The sequence below is a fragment of the Condylura cristata genome, unplaced genomic scaffold, assembly GCF_000260355.1.
Source record: "Condylura cristata isolate star-nosed mole 26May11 unplaced genomic scaffold, ConCri1.0 scaffold00029, whole genome shotgun sequence".
Lineage (NCBI taxonomy): Eukaryota > Metazoa > Chordata > Mammalia > Eulipotyphla > Talpidae > Condylura > Condylura cristata.
The window spans coordinates 4724980-4743955 of NW_004567130.1; positions in this window are offsets into that span (position 1 = coordinate 4724980).

Genomic DNA, 18976 nt, shown 5'->3' on the forward strand with positions numbered 1-18976 from the left:
ATCTGTTCCTTCACCAATATTCTCTCTTAATTACTGTCATCTTATAGTAAGTGTTTGTAATGGAGGAAGAGGAAGCTTGGAAAAAAGGGTCCATAGGACCAGAAACATGGCTCATGCAACGCCAGGAACTGAAGGTGTGGGAAGGGGTATCATTAACCCAGCTACAGAGATGAAAAGTCCTCAGGAGCCAACCTCTAGACCACCAGGCACAGCCCCAAACAGGTGTCAGAAGCTGTAGCATGTCACAGGTTGCAGACTGGAGGTGGGGTGTAGAGCCAGAGGCCACTGTAGAATCTCTGGTCCTTTTCAAAATCAACAAAAATGAACCACTCCATAAAAGGATGACGTCCCTGAAGTAAGGAAGACCCTTTCAGCCCTCTCAGGGAGATCTCTGCATTGGCTGGGCTGTGGCTTCTGCCCGCTTGGGCCTATGCAGGACTCCACTGTGCCAGCCCTTTCCCCAGGACAGTGGCTTCCTGCCTGCTCAGGGTCTCTGGTCTTGCTGGGGCTTCTCACTGACCCCCCAGTTTCCTGCTGGGGTGTCTAGTCCCAGCGCTGGCTTTTGACAGAGTGTGTCCTGATCCTTCTTCTGTGTCCCTGCAGCGGGGCTGGTTCTGCTTGTGGTCTGTCTGTGGCCTTGTCACCTGGGCAGCCTTTCCCACCCCGTTGTCTCTCCACCTCCCAGACCTGCCTGCTGGGCGGGGAGCGCAGCTTTTTCTTAGCCTCACTATTGATGAATTGGTCCCCAGCATTAAGGACTTTACAGTTTTGAGGAACTATAGTAAATGTCTTTTCTTTCTGTTTAAAAACTCATTTCTGGAGCCCTCCCCAGTGGCGCAGCTGGTTAAATCACAGCAAAATGAAGTTACCGCAACTGCAGCACGAGTTCAATCCCCCGCCAGGGAGGTGATCCACATGGCATGACAGACCTCTCCTGTCCTGCCAGCTGCTCCCCTCAGCAGTGCACTTCAGTCGATCTGCCTGTTCTGCTCCCCACTCTGTCTCTGGTAGATCCTCTCACCCTTGCACCTCTGGCCTGTACCCCAACTCTTGTATGTATAAGTAAGTAAATCTTAAAAAAATTCATTTTGGGCCCTCCCTGGTGGCACAGAAGGTTAAAGCACAGCACTGTGAAGCTATTGCAGCCAGTAGAGCACGAGTTTGATCCCTGGCCAGGGAGGTGACCCACGTAGCACAGCAGCAGACCTCACCTGACCCTCCTGCTGCTCCCCTAAGTAGTGTATTTCAGTACATCTGCCTGTTCTGCTCCCCACTCTTGTCTCAGAATAATCCTCTCACCACCCACATCTCTGGCCTGTACCCCAGTTCTGTATGTATAAATAAATCTATCTTAAAAAAAAATTCAATCTCCCCCACCCCCATTATTACTGATTGTTGAAGTCCACCTGTTCTTCTTTGACAAAATACCAGAGTGGACAGCATATAAATGATGGAAATGTATTTCTCATATCTCTGGAGGCTGGAAATCTGAGATCATGGTTAGCACCAAGGGTAGGGGCTTTTGCCTTGTGTACGAGTGGGAGAAAGAGGCGAGCTGTTTATTAGGACACTGACTAGGTACTGAACCTTGACTCCATCAGCACAACCTCGTCACTGGCATGTCTTCTGACGTCATTGCCTTGGCTGTTAGGGTCGCAGTGTAACTTTTGGGGGTATCCAGACTTTTAGTCCTTTGCATAAATGCATAAGAGATCCATCGACTTGTACTGGCGACCTCAAACAAAATCATCAGCTGTTTCAATGAAGAAGCAGGCCCATTCAGAAACAACAGAAAAGCAAGGCTATTGGAAAGTGCATCTGTGAAGAGACCCCTGTGTGCTTTGCTGGGTCACTGAGTAGCAACAGCCCTTTGAACCCCAGTGCTGGAGAAGCACCATTCCAGAGGTCTTACAGGGTGGTGTACTGACTGCACGCCCTCTGGCACCTGATCTCATTTAAATGCTTCCTACCTCACTTTCCAGGAAATAAAATACCTAAAACCCATTTCATAGTCTTGATGTTGTCTGTAGTTTTGTCATTTCTGAGATGCCCTTAGCTGATCTTCAGCTCCTTAGTATGCACTTACCTACATACCTAAGATCATGTATGTTTTTGCACAGGCTGTGGTTCACTTCTGCCCATTGCCAAACATTTTTTTATGGCGTGTCTTCATGGTTTTCTAACGAAGGTCATTCACAGAATAAAAACTAATTTTTAAAAAAGATTTATTTATTTATACATATAAGAACTGGGGTCTAGGCCAAAGGTGTGAGGGGAATGAGAGGGTTCACCACAGACAGAGTGGGGCAGTGGGCAAGTCAGAAGAGGTCTGCCACACCATGTGGGTCAGCTCCCTGACCAGGGGTGGGACTCAGGCCACAGTGGCTGCTGACAGCTTCATAAGCTGCGACTTAACCCCTGAGCTACCAGTAAGGCTCAGAATAAAAAGTTTCAATCATATAAAGCCATATGCACTTTCTCACTTGTGGACTGATTCGAAGTTGTCGGTTTACTTCTGTTGATGTATTTTAAGTTGGTCCATGGAAACTTTAGGAAGCCTGGTGTCCACATGCATTTCATGTCAGCTTATGTCCAGCCCTTTCTCACCTATTTCAGAGAGGTCCTGGGCGTTCTGCCTCCTGGGCAGTCAATTCTGGGGAGACCGCCCCGTCTGCCAAGCCACTCTCCGCCTGCAGGGGGCGTCCCAGGCGCGCGCCGGCGGGGTGGTCTTCGAGCTGGGACTACGTGGGAGGCGAGAGCCGCGAGCGAGTCGGGGCGGCGCAGTCAGCCCCAGCGGGCCACGGTGCCCAGCGGAGTTAGGCCTGCGGCACTGGGGGTGGACGGCCCAGGTCGAAGGCAGGCCCAGCAAGTTCGCGAGCGCCAGACCGTCAGTCTGGGGGTGTCGGGAGGAGCCGCCCACATGCACAGAGGCTGCTGGCCCCCACACGTCGCTTCCTCCTAGGGGCTGGCTGCGTCCTAGTGGGTGGACCGGTTTTTCCTCATGGGTACCACAATGGCACGGTTTCTCCGAGGGGCCACGATCCCCACTGGGGACCGACCCCAGCAGTCGCAGCTCCCTGTGTCCCTGGGGTCACCCACCTCCTCACTGCAGCCACAGAGCCCTCAGAGGCCGCTAGGACAGTGCATAGTCCTGCCCAGGGTTGGGGGCGGGGGGCAGGAGGTGTAGCTCACATGCTTCCTGTGTGTCTCTGGAGTGAGTCAACTCCCTGGGTGGGGATCAAACTCATGCTACAGTGGCTGCAGTTAGTTTCATGAAGAGATTCTATATTTTTTTTTTTTTTTTTTTTTTTTGCATTTTAACAGTATGTGCATTTATTCAAGTCATTCTTAAAAAATATCCTTAAATAGCCTTGGTGATCACTTCTATATATATATATTTAATTTTTCCTACTTTAAAAAAGCATAAAATAGTTTATTTTTACACCAGCTTGTGCCCTTTTTCCATCTCATTTGTAATTCTCATGGGCTTCCCATCACCAAATCACACATGTGCCATCACCATAGTCCAGTACACTCCCCCCACCCCCATATTTGATCCTATTCTCCACCCCACACCCATAAAATGAAGGGTGTCATTTTTTAACTGTAGCTGTTTTTGGACTTGTGGTGATCCCAAGTCTTTATTTTTGTTTTTAGTTTTCTACCATAGGGGTCAAGACACCAAAACAACATTTTTGTTGATGGCATGGGATGTATTGCTAATGTTTTCTTAGGAGTATTTTATTATTACAGGGTGTGTATTTTAACCCTTTTAAAAAAAAGATTTATTTTTACCTATTTATGCATACAAGAGGTGGGGTATAGGCCAGAGGTTCAGGGGGTGAGAGGATTCACCAGAAACAGTGGGAAGGAGAACAGGCAGATCCACTGAAACACACTATTGAGGGGAGCAGTGGGGAGACAGGAGAGGTCTGCTGCACCATGGGGGGTCGGCTCCCTGGCCAAGGACAGGATTGAACTCATGCTGCAGTGGCTGCTGAGACTTAACCCCTTGCGCCACCAGGGAGGCCCTAGATGGAGTTATGTACTCATTTCTTTTGCTTGTTCATTGTTTGAGTTAGGTCAGGTCCTCAGTCTTTGCATCTCACTAATCTCAAGCCTGCTTCCCCTCTAGGCTATTTCTCAGTATCCTATGCAGTCTTGGGCATGGATTGAAGTTGATACAGGCTGGTGGTTGTTCTCTTTTCTTTTCTAGCCCTGAGCCCTAGCCTGGGATACTGGTTTCAGTTAGTAGAAGGTGCTTGAGCACGTTTATTCAGGTGTTGCTTTTTGTTTAAGTTTGAGCCACCTGGTGGTGGTGTGGGGAGTAGCAGGTGTTTTGGGATTCAGTGTGAGCCTTGAAGCAGCCTTTTCTGTGAGAATACAGGTCCTGTTTCTCCTTGCCACTCGAGCTCCGGGCTTTCTGCATTGGCGCCTCAGACTCAGGCCAGTGGTCCCGGATCTCATAGCACCAAGTCCTCCTTTTGTGAGTTGTCCTTCCCCAGGAACATTATAAACAGAATTCACAGCCAGCTTTCCCTTCCCACTTCCATCAGACCATTGTTCCTTCTGTGTTCTGTGTTGTCCATTCTGACTTTTCCCTACTTCAGTTTGGCCACAAGCACACAGGGACTTGTATCCTGTCCACTCTGTGTGTTTTCTGCTTGGTCTGCATGTGGTGAACACACATGTCTCTCATGTGACAGCCTCAAATCTGTCTTGTTTTGAGGCAGCCGCAAGTCTCCCTGTGTTGTAAATCTCCCATTATTTCTTTGATGGCTGTACATTTCTTTAGTCTTGCCCAGAATTCAGCCGCTACCTGCCCCTCACTTTCTGTAGGGTCTCAGCTGTTCTACTTTCCTCTCTGTAATTTCACAGGCTGTTTTCAGGTATTTATTCAAACATTTGCTTATCCATTCACCATATTATGTGGAACATTTTTGTAGTTGTGGAGATAATGAAAGTAATAAAAGAAATATTTTAATAGAGTTGACAGCAGATTGAGAGACAGAAAGGAAACATATACTTGCTGAATAATTAAGTGCCACAAAAAATGTTGACCAGTGGGAAAATGCAGGGCATTGATTTAGCAGGCATGCTTGAAAGATGCTTTTTGGGAGGCTTTTTATTTTTTTTTAAGATATGTTTATGCATACAGAACTGCGGTACAGGCCAGAGGTGCAAGGGCAATGAGAGGATTCATCAGAGGCAGAGTGGGGAGCAGAACAGTCAGATCAACTAATCTGCTGAGAACAGACTGAGGGGAGCAGTGGGTGAGACAGGAGAGCTCTGCTGTGCCATGTGGGTCACCTTCCTGCCTGGGGATTGAGCTTGTACCAAAGTAGCTGTTGATAACTTCACAGTGCTGTCCCTTAACCGGTTGTGCCACTAGGGAGGGTCCTGTTTGGGATCCTCCCTAGCATTTACACTGTCGAGCCTGTCTTCCATTTTGTCATGTGCTAGGTATGTCTATATGTGGTCATGACCCCAGGGTGGAGATTACTGTGGAGAGGCCAGTTGGGAAATTAGCAACTCAGAACTGGTAGGGCCAGAGGGTAAGTTGCCTAGGGGATTAATAAGAACGTGAGCAGAGCAGTCCAGGCTGGTAGTTGTTCCCTTTCCTTTTCTAGCCCTGAGCCCTAGCCTGGGATACTGGTTTCAGTTAGTAGAGGGTGCTTGAGCACGTTTATTCAGGTGTTGCTTTTTGTTTAAGTTTGAGCCCCCTGGTGGTGGTGTGGGGAGTAGCAGGTGTTTTGAGTATCGCAGCCTTTTCTGTGAGGATACAGGTCCTGTTTCTGTGAGCCAGATCAGGAATTGTCAATTTGAGGAGGCCTCGTGTATTGTTTACCTTGGAAAGGGGTGATGTGTGTTGTGGCTGGTGAAAGTAGGTACTGTGCATCCAAAAGTTTGAAACTAAGAATTTGAACTTGAAGGGGTCAACCCTTTCAGACCTAAACAGACTGGGGAGTAAATTAGTACTTTTTACTTCTGTTGTGGAAATCATTGTTTGAAAAAGCAGAAAGACTAGTCATGGGAAACAGTCACAGTACTCCCGCTGCAGTGTGACTTGGAGCTGTCTTTAAACTACAAGATAAAAGTTTTCAGAAGTTGTGAATTACCCAGCAGTGACGCTTAGAAAAAGTTACTTGTTTTATTTTATTCATTCATTCCTTTTTTGTTTTCTAAGGATAGGCTTATTAGAAAAAGGTACTTACATAGTTACAGGAAAATGGAGAGCAATTGAGATAGTTTTTGAAGATAATGTGTTCAGCTTTGGATACAGCAAAATAAGATGAGGTGCACAGTCATGCAGACTAGCAGGGATGGATTGCACAGCGGACAAATCAGCTTCCTCCCTGTTAACGTTCTGAGATACCACTGATTTAGGGTTTAATTAGGAATTTTCAGAAAGACTATGCAATTGGTCATACAAAATAATATGCTTTGGGGGAACAAGAATCAAAGGTACATGTAATTATTTTTCAGGGAGAAAAAAAAAAGCCAATAAATGTAGACACTAAACACTTGTGTCTAAGCATTTGCTCTGATTAAGTGACAGCACACATCCAGTAAATAACTGATCCAGTATAATTATGCCATCTTCAAAGCTTGAGTTATTAGAAATGGGGGAAGATACCCAGTTGGTATTTGAAAAGGAAAATGGAAAAGAAATAGTAAATTAAATATGTCTGCTCAGATCAATATAACAGGTAAATATATTAACCATGTATTTTGTGGGGAGGACCCTCAACATAAAGATACAGAAAAAAATTGAGAAATACCATGTATAACATATATTTATATATAACAGTTTATTTTAACATCATTTTGTGCATTGTTTCATCTCACTTGTAATCTCTGTGGGCTTCCCATCACCAAATCACCTCACCCTTGTGCCATCACCATAGTCCAGTGCATGTCCCTCCCCCCACTGTTTTTGATCCTATTTCCCACTCTACCACTCTAAAATGTCTCTGGTATATAGCTGTTCATTATCATTTTCTCGCCTGGTTCATTATACTCCTGCTGTGAGTGAAGCCATCCGGTATTTTTCCTTTTCTTTCTGGCTTATTTCACTAAGCATGATCCCTTCCAGTTCCTCCATGTTGCTGCAAAAGGCATGTTTTTATTTTTTTTTGGTTGCTGAGTAATATTCCATTGTGTGTATGTACCACATCTTTTTAATCCATTCATCCACTTTTGGGCATTTGGGCTATTTCCATGTCTTTCGGATTGTAAATAAAGCAGCAATAAACATGGGGGTACAGGTATCTTTTTGAATCAGTGTTTATGTGTCTTTTGGCTAGATACCTAGGAGTGGGATTGCTGGGTCATATGGAAGCTCCATTTTTACCTGCTACTGATATTTTTAAACAATGTAAGTATAGATAAAAAACTTACTTTTCCACTTAGAATTTAGAAGAAATACTTACATATGGTTTTTAAAATTTTTTTAAAAAAAGATTTATTTATTTATGCATTACAGAACTGGGGTACAGGCTAGAGGTACAGGAGGTGGTAAGAGGATTCACCAGAGATAGTGGGGAGCAGAACAGGCTGACTGATGAACACTGCTGAGGGGAGCAGCGGGCATGTCAGGAGAAGTCTGTCACGCCATGTGGATCTCCTCCGGGGCAGGCAGGGATCGAACTCATATGGAAGTGGCCTAAGCCTCTTAGTGCTGTGCTTTAACCTGCTGTGCCACCAGGGAGGGCCCTGGTTATTATTATTATTTTTAAAGAATTAATTTATTTATACACACAAGAACTGGGGTATAGGCCAGAGGTGTGGGAGGTGATAGGATTCACCAGACACAGAGTGGGGAGCAGAACAGGCAGATAGACTGAACACAGTGCTGAAGGGAGCAGTGGGTAAGACAGGAGAGGTCTGCAGTGCCATGTGGGTCACCTCCCTGGCCGGGGATTGAATTTGTCCTGCAGTGGCTGTGAACAGCTTCATAGTACTGTGCTTTAACCCGTTGTGCCACCAAGGAAGGCCCTATATGGTTATTTTTTTACATTTTATTTTAGACAACTGGCATGGGGATGACGTGACTGAGACCAATCAGGAACATCAGGATAGACATGTCAGTTTGCAAGCACCAATAGTGAGACATTAGCTGAGGACAGAATGGATTTAGGAAAAAGGCTTAATTTGAAGTTGATCCATATTTCAAACCTGAACGTAAGTCATGAAAACTATTCATACATGTTATCTAAGGAGCTTAAATATGTTAGAGTATGTATCTCCCTGGGGAGCCTGAGGAGATACATGCTGGAGAGAAATTTCTGGGTCATAATTATATTTGGAAAATCCCATAGATATCCTGAGAATACAAGCAATCACTAGATGATTTAAACATTGCAACAAACTTTTGAATTTTCTGGCCAAGGGAAGACCTTCAACAAAAGATAGTACTTATGGCTAAACGGGCTCCTATCAGAGATAAATGTTTAAAAATGAATATGGGAAAGGATGTAATAAGTCAGATCTCATTGCTCAAGAGAGAACTAAAATGAGACAGTCGTTATAGAGTTAACAAGTTGGCAAACACTTTTTTTTTCTTTGAGAAACTAACACTGTTGACTCTCCATTGAGATATTCAGGATGAACAACAGAAGTACAATCAAGATAATTGTCTCTCAGCTTCAGAGAATTCAGTTAAGAGAGAAAACATATGAATGTAAAGAGTGGGAAAACTTTCTGCAAGAAGTCATCCCACAGAGCCCTCCCTAATGGCACAGTGGGTTAAAGCACAGCACTATGAAGCTAGCTACAGCCACTTCAGCTTGAATTTGATCCCAGGGAGGTGACCCACATGATGCAGCAGACCTCTCCTGTCGCCCACTGCTCCTCTCAGTAGTGTACTTCATCAATCTGCCTGTACTGCTCCCCATTCTGTTTCTGGTGAATCTTCTCATCACCCTTGCACCTCTGTCCTGTACCCTAGTTCTGTATGCATAATTAATAAATCTTAAAAAAAAAGGAGTCAGCCATCACTGAGCATCAGAGAACTCACACTGGAAAAAGACCCTATGAATGTAAAGAGTGTGGGGAAACTTTCTACAGTATATTATATCTCACTTCACATCGGAGAACTATCACAGGACAGAGCCTATGATCATAAAAAATGTGGAAAGAGTTTCTTACAGAAGAAAATCCTCACTGGACATCAGAGAACTCACACTGGATAGAAGCCTTATGAACACACGGAATATGGGAAGACATTCGACCAGAGTCAACTTTCAGTAGACATCAGAGAATTCACACAGACAGTACAGAAACCCTACGAGTGTAAAGAATATGTAAAACTACTACAGTTAAGTCACCCTTCATCATACATCAGAGAATTCACACAGGAGAGACAACCTTTGGATGTAAAGAATGTGAGAGAAGCTTTTCTAGTAAGAAAGTTCTTGCTGTGCATGAACAGATCCACACTGGAAAGAGACATTATGAATGTAAAGATGGTGAGAAAACTTTCTCCTAGAAGGCTTACCTCACTGAACATCAGAGAATTCACACAGGAATGCAGTCCTATGGAGGTACAGAATGTGGGGAAGCTTTCTAGTAGAGTGCAACCCTCACTGTGCATCACAGGCCTCACAAAGCACAAACACCCTTTGCATGTAAAGAATGTGGGAAGGGCCCTCCCTGGAAGTGCAACAGGTAAGGACACAGCACTGTAAACAAGCTGCAGCTGTTTCAGTGTGAGTTGGATCCCTGCCCTGGAGGTGACCCACATGGTGCAGCAGACCTCTCCTATCTCACCCGCTGCTCCCCTCAGCAATGTACTTCGTTGATCTGCCTGTCCTGCTCTTTGCTCTGTCTCTGGTGAAGCCTCTCATTCCCCCTGCACCTCTGGCCTGTACCCCAGTTCTGAATGCATAAGTAAATAAATCTTTAAAAAATGAATGTGGGAAGGCTTTCATTAAAAGTCAAGCCTCGGCCCTCCCTGGTGGCGCAGCGGGTTAAAGCATAGCACTGAGAAGCTAAAGCCACTTCCGCATGAGTTCGATTCCTGCCTGCCCCGGAGGAGACCACATGGCGAGGCAGACCTCTTCTGACCCGCCCGCTGCTCCCCTCAGCAGTGTATTTCAGTCACTCTGCCTGTTCTGCTCCCCACTCTGTCTCTGGTAAAGCCTCTCGCCACCCCTGCACCTCTGGCCTGTACCCCTCAGTTCTGTATGCATAAATAAATAAATCTTTAAAAAAAATTAAAAAAAAAAAAGTCAAGCCTCACTGCACATGAGAGAACTCACATAGGAGAGAAACCCTATGAATGTAAAAAAAAGTTGGAAAAATTCTGCTTTAAGGCACAGGTCATTATACATCAGGGAACTCACACAAGAGAGAAACCCTATGAATTAGGCAGTGCAGGAGGATGCTCTCCCAGAAGTCATACCTCATTGAGCACCAAAGAATACACACAGGTGAGAAACCCTATGAATGTGAAGCATGCAAGAAAACTTTTGACCACAGGTCATCTCTTACCCTACATCAGAGAAGTCACACAGTAGAGAGACCATATAAATGTAAAGAAAAATGGCAAAGGAAAACTTTTGCCCGAATGTTACATGTCATTGAACATCAGAGAATTCATACAGGTGAGACCTTATGAATGTAAAGAACACGGGAAAACTCCCCCCCCCCCGAAATCATCCCTCATTGTACACCAGAGAATTCAGGAGACAAATCCTATGAATGTAAACAATGTGATAAAGTTTTCTATAGGAAGGGAGGGATTACTACACATCAGAGAGCTCATACAGGAGGGAATCCCTATGAGAGAAACCCTATGTAGTGAGAGCTCATACAGGAGGGAATCCCTATGAATGTACAAAATGTAGGAAAGCTTCTTTTACAAGTCACCCAATGTACATCAGAGAATTCATACAGGGGAGAAATCTTATGAATATACAGAATGTCGCTAAACATTCTCTCAGAAGCCAGGCTTCAGCATAAATCAGGGAACACACACCAGAGTGAGTCTACTACCCTCTGTTAGAGAGTTTCCATGTGTTGATCAATACTCACTTTTTTTTCTTTTTGGTTTGGCACACAACCTGCATTTCTCAGCCTCCCTTACTATGGTTATAAACTAATTTTGCCAGCAGAAATTGAAGTGATGCATATTCCTTTCAAGTCAGATACCAAAAGCTTATGCTTTTTGTAAAATTCATCCCTGATTTTATATGCCTTCTTATTCTGAAGTGCAGGTGACCTCTACTGAGTTTTTCTTCGAAGCTATATTGTGAGGAATGCAATTTGACTTAGGCTATCTATAAGGATATCGAGGAGAGAACCATCTCCCCAGTTCTGTCTCAGAACTTCATTTGGAATATATATTTTTTATGATTTATTTATGCATTTATGCATACCAGAACTTGGGGATAGGCTAGAGGTGTTGGGGATGAGAGGACTCACCAGAGGCAGAGTGGGAAGCAGAACAGGTGGAATGACTGAAATACACAGCTGAGGAGAGCAGTAGGGACAGGAGAGGTCTGCCTTGCCATGTGGGTCAGTTCCTTGGCTGGGGATTGAACTTGTGCTGCAGTGGCTTGTGGGTAGCTTCATAGTGCTGCGCTTTAACCCACTGCACCACCAGGGAGGGCCCTGAAATTTTTATGATTGAGAAATAACTTGTTGAGCCTATCATGTGTCATCTCTTTTTTTTTTTTTTAAAGATTTATTTATTTATTCATACAGAACTGGGGTACAGGCCAGAGATGCGGAGGGTGAGAGGATTCACCAGAGACAGAGCGGGGAGCAGAACAGGCAGATGGACGAAGTACACTGCTGAGGGAGCAGTGGGCGGGTCAGGAGAGGTCTGCCACGCCATGTGGATCTCCTCCGGGGCAGGCGGGGATCGAACTCATGCAGAAGTGGCTTTAGCTTCTTAGTGCTGTGCTTTAACCCGCTGCGCCACCAGGGAGGGCCATGTGTCATCTCTTTTATATGACCAGCTCTTTGTAGTGCCTTTAGGGTCAACTTCTGTGAAAAGTCACCAATCTTTGTGTAGAAAATTTACAGAAGTTGAACCTATGTTTGTCATCTTTCATCTTAAGTTGACAGAAAATTTTAAATATTCAATAACGTGACAAATAGAGAATGCTTATGTTGGGCAGAAACAGTTTGCTAAAAACTGACAAAGGGCCCTCCCTGGTGGCACAGTGGGTTAAAGCACAGCAGTAAGAAGCTAAAGCCATTTCAGCATGCCAAGCTCTGTGTCTTTCCCCTTCTGTCCTGATGGGTGAGCCGGGCTGGTGTGCCTCATCCTCAGTTAGGATGATGACCGCCTGATGTGACTGTCTGTCAGGGGGAGCTCAAGTTGGGCTCCACCTGCTGTGAGGGTGGTGGGTTTCCCTGGCCGGCGGAGCTCCCTTGCCTGTTTCTGGGGGCTTTGTTGGCCTCTGTTGTGTCTCCTGGGATCAGGATAGGATGGAGCCTTCAAATTGCTGGGACCCGAGTTTCTCCCGTTTGGGGAGGCAGAGAAGTGTTTTCTGGGTCCACAGCCTATCTTGTGCTTTTCCTAAGGTTTCCTCAACTTTCCTGAGCCACAGGAAAAAAAAAAATATATATATATATATATATATGTGAGACATATATTGTTTTCTAGGTCTCAGTTCCAGTGTCTGATTTTGCTCTTGGTGCATGTTCCTCACTTAGCTGCCAGTCAGTGCACCTTAGCTTAATGGCATATGCTCAGAATTTGAGGCTGGGAGTCCTGGGCACGGGAGGCTGGATAATGACACCAGATCTCAATCTCCAGTGAGCTCTGAATATTCCCTCACAGGGAAAGTGGATGTGAGCCTTTAAGGTGCACTTGTCCTGGGTTGTCCAGGTAGCTCCTGAGGGTCACAAGTGCTCTCACATGGAAGCAGGGTTGCCAGAGAGAGCAGGCAACGTGGCACAAGCGGGTGGGATGGTGGGCCTTGGGGGTGGCCTTGCCCACACCCCCAGGAGCAGAATAAACTCGTCTGAAACCGTTTTGATTATAATAACTTTATCCCACCTGTGACTGGGCTGGGAGCTGGGCATTTGGGCATCTGACAAGTGTCTCATCTGGAGCTGGTGGCTGTGTTGCAGCTGCTTTGGGTGTACTTGGGCAGTGTCCTCTCAGGCTGTGTCCTCTTGTGTCCGTTCCAGCCCAGGCTGAGGCCCTGCATGTTGAGGTGGACCTGGGCACAAACATGACCTGGATGCGTGCCTGACACGGGGGCAGCAGTGTGGCACATGTGTCCCTCTCTGGGTTCCCCAGTTTCCATCTCAGCCCGTGGCTTGGGTTCTCCAGTCACAGAGTGAGCTGCAGATATTGAGGTGCTGGGGCAGTGGCACACACTGGCCAGTGGCAGGGAGAAGAGAGGGCTGGACACGGTCATTGACAGTTGACTTGCTTCCCTCCAAAGGGGCAAGGATGGCTGAGCAAACAGCTGGGTTTTGCCTGGAGCACCCTCTGCCCTGCTGTGGGTGCATCTGGGCTCAGGAAGGGGGGGGTGGAGCTGAGACACACCGATCACCCCCAACTTCCTGACTGTGGGGCTAACGGGCAGGACAGTGGGCCCACTGGCTTGCCTTCTGCTGGTCCATGCAAGGGCTCTTGTTACTAGGGGTCAGATTTGGGCAGAATGTGGCCAGTTGTGGGTGGGGGTGTCCCTGGACACCTGACACTCACTGGACAGAGTGAGTGGTCCTGAAGGTCACAGCTGTGCCTGAGGAGTGGCCTGTGATGGGGGCAGGGGCAGAGCCCTGGACCGTGGCTTCAGGTTCCCTCCATGCCCTGGGAGCCCCCTGCACTGCCCTGGGAGCTGGCTGCCTGCGCCCCCCTGGTGGGTGGGTGCATCCTTGCCTCCTGCCCCAAGGGGAGACCCCGAGTTGAGCTCCTGTGTCTGTACTGACAAACACTGTTGAGCCCTGAAGTCGGTCAAGACCTGCAGGGCACTAGGGTGCCCACATACTAAGAGGAGGAAGTTGAGGCCAAGACGGGGTGGGAGCTAAGACCAGACACATGGAGCAGGAAGGGTGTGGGCTGGGCAGGCTCCCTCCCTGGGGTGACTGGGAAGGCCTGAGACCAGCACGCCCACTGACCGAGGTTGTAAGGCAGCAGGAAACTGTGCTGTCTGGGGAGCAGCTGCGCAGAGGCCCTGAGGGGGGAGGGTGTTCTCAGTCTTTTGGCGACACTTCCATCCACTAGAGGAGGAGGAGGAGCAGAGGCAGAGGGCCTTGGCCACAGGAGGGATTGCCCTGTGTCTGGTGCATCGTGGGTTCGCTGGGCAGCCCCTGATGGGCTTGGGTGGCCGGGTCTGTCCTGCCCTCGCTCACCTGGGGCAGAAGGTGCTGGGTGCACACGTGACACTTCTCACTTGTCTTCAGACAAACCCCAAGGGGCCGGGGCTCAGCAAAAGGAAAGCAGGCTTCTGGAGGCAGGGGACCAGGTGGAGGCACGTCACCATCATACGTAGACACCTTATGGTGGGGTAGTGCCTGCAGTTGCTGTCCTGAAATAGTGATTTTTGACTGCAAGGCCCGCATTTCAGTTAGCACCAGCTCTTGTGAGTGCGGAGCTGCACTGGCCGCAGGCAGGGCCCAGCTTGCCATGGCGAGTGCGGGTCTGGTTGGTCTGGATTCGGGCCAGGACCAGGACTCGAGCCTCCTGTTGCTGGGGGGTTGGGGATGGGTGGGAGGGGTGTGGAGTTTGAAGCTCTCCCCATGCGGGGCTGGGGCAGAGCCGTCCCTGGGAACACAGGGGCCATGTCCAGTTCAGATGATCTAGGCCTCTGTGTCAGAGCTCAGGGCCTTCAGGCTGATGCTGAGGACTGCATGGGACGCAGGACGTTTCTCCCGGGGAGAGGAAGCCCATAGAAGTGCTGTCTTCTCTCTCCTTGTGCCCATCACGACAATACCAAGAGCAGACAGAGTGATTGGAAATCCCATAAAGGTGGATAAGGCACCAGAGAAGGTGACCCTCACTGGGTCATGGATTCGGCTCTGGTTTCTGCCCATCTGGCCACTCAGGATCTGCCTCTGCTCATCCTGGGGCCTTCACCTGTTGAGCCAAGACCTGGAGAGGCCCAAGTGGGGGGGGGGCTCTGGGGATGGGGATGGGGTGGCTCCCCCCACTGCCGGCCACCTGTGGGTTGCTCCAGCACTTTCTTGGGGCCAGGCCCCTGCAGCCAGCCCTGCTGTCCATCCTCTGCTCGGCCACCAGCGACACACACAGGTCATTCTCACCCACTGCGGGAAGTTCTGGGTCCTTAGCCTTGACCCTTTCCTACCGAGCTACCCCACCCCCTTCACTCAGTTACTCTTCGTGGCCTTTTCCTTTCCTGAGCGTGCTTTGTCAGAGATCTCCCCCCACCAGTCTGCGTGGTGGCGGCGCGTTCCCCATGGGCATGTCCCGGGCCCTGCTGAGTTTCCCTGGTCGATGCTGAGAAGATCTTCCCGCAGCTGCTCCTCCTGCCCGGCTCAGACTGCCTCGTTGGTGCGGGACTGGGGCATAGCGTCACAAAGGGCTCCGCGCTCACCAACCCCCACTCCTCCCATGCCCTCCGCCTCCCTGCTGACCGTCCCCTGCTGGCTTTTCACATCATGAAGCCCCAGGACGGTCCTGGCCACGGGACTCAGGACAACCAGGGAGGTGGAGCTTCCACACCACCGGGACAGGCTTATGTGGGCTGGGCAGGGCGGCCTCGAAAAGCAGGCAAGGGGATCCCCCTCTCCTGTGGGCAGGTTCTAGCTCGTAGGGTGTATGGACGGTCCCTGTGTCTCCATGGCTCCCCAGGGTGCTCCGAGCCGCGGGCTCGGCGCGTGTTCTCAGCGAATAGCCACCAGGGGGCGCTCGGCTCACACCGGTGAAGGGTCGTGTCCGCTTCTCTAGTTGAGGGGATGCTGTCCTTCGTGCAGATAAGGAAACTGAGGCTCAGGTATTGGAGGGGAAAACCACGCTCTGCCCTCAACCTATCTGGGCAGAGAGGGTGATCTCCTGCTCTTGCCTTTCAGCTCCTCTCTCCTCTCCGTAGACGGAAGCACAGGCCTAGGAACAGCCCTCCCCATTCCTCTCTTAATCGTCAGGGGCCTGGACGCCTGGATGATGAGCCAGGCAGGTGCTGACCACCGTGGGCAGTGGGGAGAGGGTGAGGTTGTCACCCCCAGGGCGGGGCTTTGGGCCCCGGGGAGATGAAGGAGTCCAGAGAGTCTGTGCAGCTTCAGTCATAGGCAGTGGCTGGCTCCAGCAGGATCGTGGTCTAGTGGACACTGAGCTGCAGAGTGAGGCTCCTGGTGGACCATGGTGCATTTTGACCTAGTTACACTGATTGCTCTGCTCAGTGCTTGCACAGCAGGGACCAGAACTTCATGCACCTGTGGGTCTCCTGGGGATCCCTGATTAGTGCAGGTTCTGACACCGTAGGCTTCTCCAGAGTGAACCCGAACCTTTGTGTTCCTCCAGGCCCAAAATGCGACCCGCCAGAAACCGGCAGTTTCCACAACTCCCCCCCCCCCCAATGTCTTAGTGGTCACAACCACAGCTTGCAGAGCTCTGTGGTGGCCAAATGGATGGTTCCCTGGAAACTCAAGGGACCCACAGAGCCAAAGCCAAGCAGAGTCAGGATCCCCAAAGCAAGGAAACAAGTTTCTTCGGAGCAGCCCTGCGGCCCTCCTGTGCCCACGCGGGGTCTCTTGGCCCACCTTGGGCCTCTGCCAGGTGGGAGAGGCAGCTCCTCCTGTGGCCCCCCTGTGGCTGGGTGGTTCTCTCTCTTCACAAGCCTGTCCCTGCCAGGGCAGCTCTCTCAGCACACTGGTGTGAGGGCCAGGTCCTGCCCACTCCTCTCCCTCTTTAGAATAAACCTGCCCTCTTGGATGGAATAGAGTTAGATAGAGACCACATGAACGTAAGGAAAGGGTCCTGCTGCTCCCCACAGCAGTCTCAGTCCTGGACTGGTTGAAACAGACATGGGTGAGACCTGCGGGGAGGTGACGCTGGCAGCTTTTGTCTTGATTTTGATGTTGCTCTTTTCCTTTTAAAATTGCTGAGCTGTTTCTGACCCTTTTTGATGGGTCCCCCACCAGGATGGGACTTAGATTGGGGCAGGCTCTTGGGCCTCAGTGGCCTTGCTTTGGGATGACCTTATTTGGCTGGACTTTTACCCATAGAGGATGGGTAACTTAGGGTGCTTGATTTGGGAGCTATATTCTTCCCCTTTTTTATATTGCACAATAATTGTATTAAAGTTTTTTGCCATTGGGCCTCCCTGGTGGGGTTAAGTCTCAGCGTCATCAAACTGACACCAGCCACTCAGCCTGAGTTTGATCTCTTGCCAGTGTGCAGCAGACCTCTCCAGTCTCCCTGCCGCTCTCCTCAGCATTGGGTTTCAGTGGATCCACATCACCAGTTCTGCTCCCCACTCTGTCTCTGGTGAATCTCTTCACTTCTACACCTCTGACCTGTACCCCAGTTCTTATATGCATAAATAAATAAATCTTTTAAAAAATGTTACTTCCCATTACAGATCTTACACAATAGAGTATATATATTGCCTTGATAGGGCGGATGACAGAACTGATTTAAGGCTCCATGTTTGGGGATTTCTGGGGTCTCCCACTCGCTGTCCTGTAACAGACCCTGTGAAAACTCTGTGATTGTGTGCAACTAGTCCAGAGCTTTGACTTTTGTGGAAACTGTTCTCTGTAGTAATGTTACAGGACACCAAAACTGTTACAGGACAGGGGGAGAGGGGCACCCCTGAAGCCCCAAACCTGCCTGCTCTAAGTGGGTTCTGCCATCCGCCATCAAGACAAAATCAAGACAATATAAAACTTTAATGAAAAGGGACTTTAATACAGTGAATATACAATACGGAACACAAAGAATATAACTTCTAAATCAAACACCTGAAGTTACCCGTCCCCTCGTGGGCAAAAGTCCACCAAAAGGGTTGGCCTAAAGTGAGGCCTGAAAGCCCGCCACTAGACTAAAGCACCTTCTGGCCGGGACCCATCGAAAAGGGTCAGAATTGGCCAGACAAGTCTGGGTTAAAAAAAAATAAAGGGAAGGAGTGATGTCATCATATCTGACTACTTCCTGCTGAGAAGGGGTGGAGTAGGGAACCCTGACCCGGGGTTGAGCACTGTTGTGGACAGTGGATCAGTCGGTGGAGGAGGAACAGGGCCTTACAGAAGAAGCAGGTTTCTTGGAAAAGGATTGCAGCGAGAATAGTCAGAGGCCCTAAGAGGGTGGAAAAACCAGGGCCTGCAGAGGCTGGCTGGCTGGTCCCCAGCAGGAAGATCCCAGCTTTGCTAAAAAAAAATGGGAAGTTTTCTGACCCTCCGGAGGTTGCTGAAATTTAAAGCAGAGCACTTATGGTCTGTGGCGCAGGCCCGTCCCCAGGATGGGCTGCTCCTCGTGTCCACTGGGCCCAGAGGGAGGGGCCGGACTGGACGGCAGTGCATGCATCAACAGTGAGTCATCCTGTTCCGATATGAAATGGGTTGCTGACTGTGGGCCCTCACCTGTGCAGTTAAAGGGACTTAAAATAAAACTCAACCACCTTATGAACAAAAGTTCATAAAGTGTTCATTTACAAAACAAAGGGACATAGAGTAATGATAACTCAGGGAGAAAGAGAGGGAGATAAATTGGTTAATGCGTCCTACCAGTTCCGCTGACCTGGACTCTCCATGGCAGGCTGAGAGCTGGCAAAAAGGCAAGAGTCAAGCCAACAGGCAAGAGACCAAGCGCCCAAAGCTGAGAGCCCCTGGCCCACATGGCTGGTTATACCAAACCTGGCTGCCTACTCCACCCTCAGCTGCCTGCATCCTCTTCTCGGTGATGGTGGGGTTTGTAGTTCCCAGTGTCTTGATGGCTTTGGTCTGCAGTGGGGTGGAGGCCTTTCCCCCAGCAGTCCTGCTGAGTTATGTGGAGGAGGTGTCTCCTGTCTGCTTGTGCTGTAACCTGGAATTTTCTTCTTGGAGAGGGAGA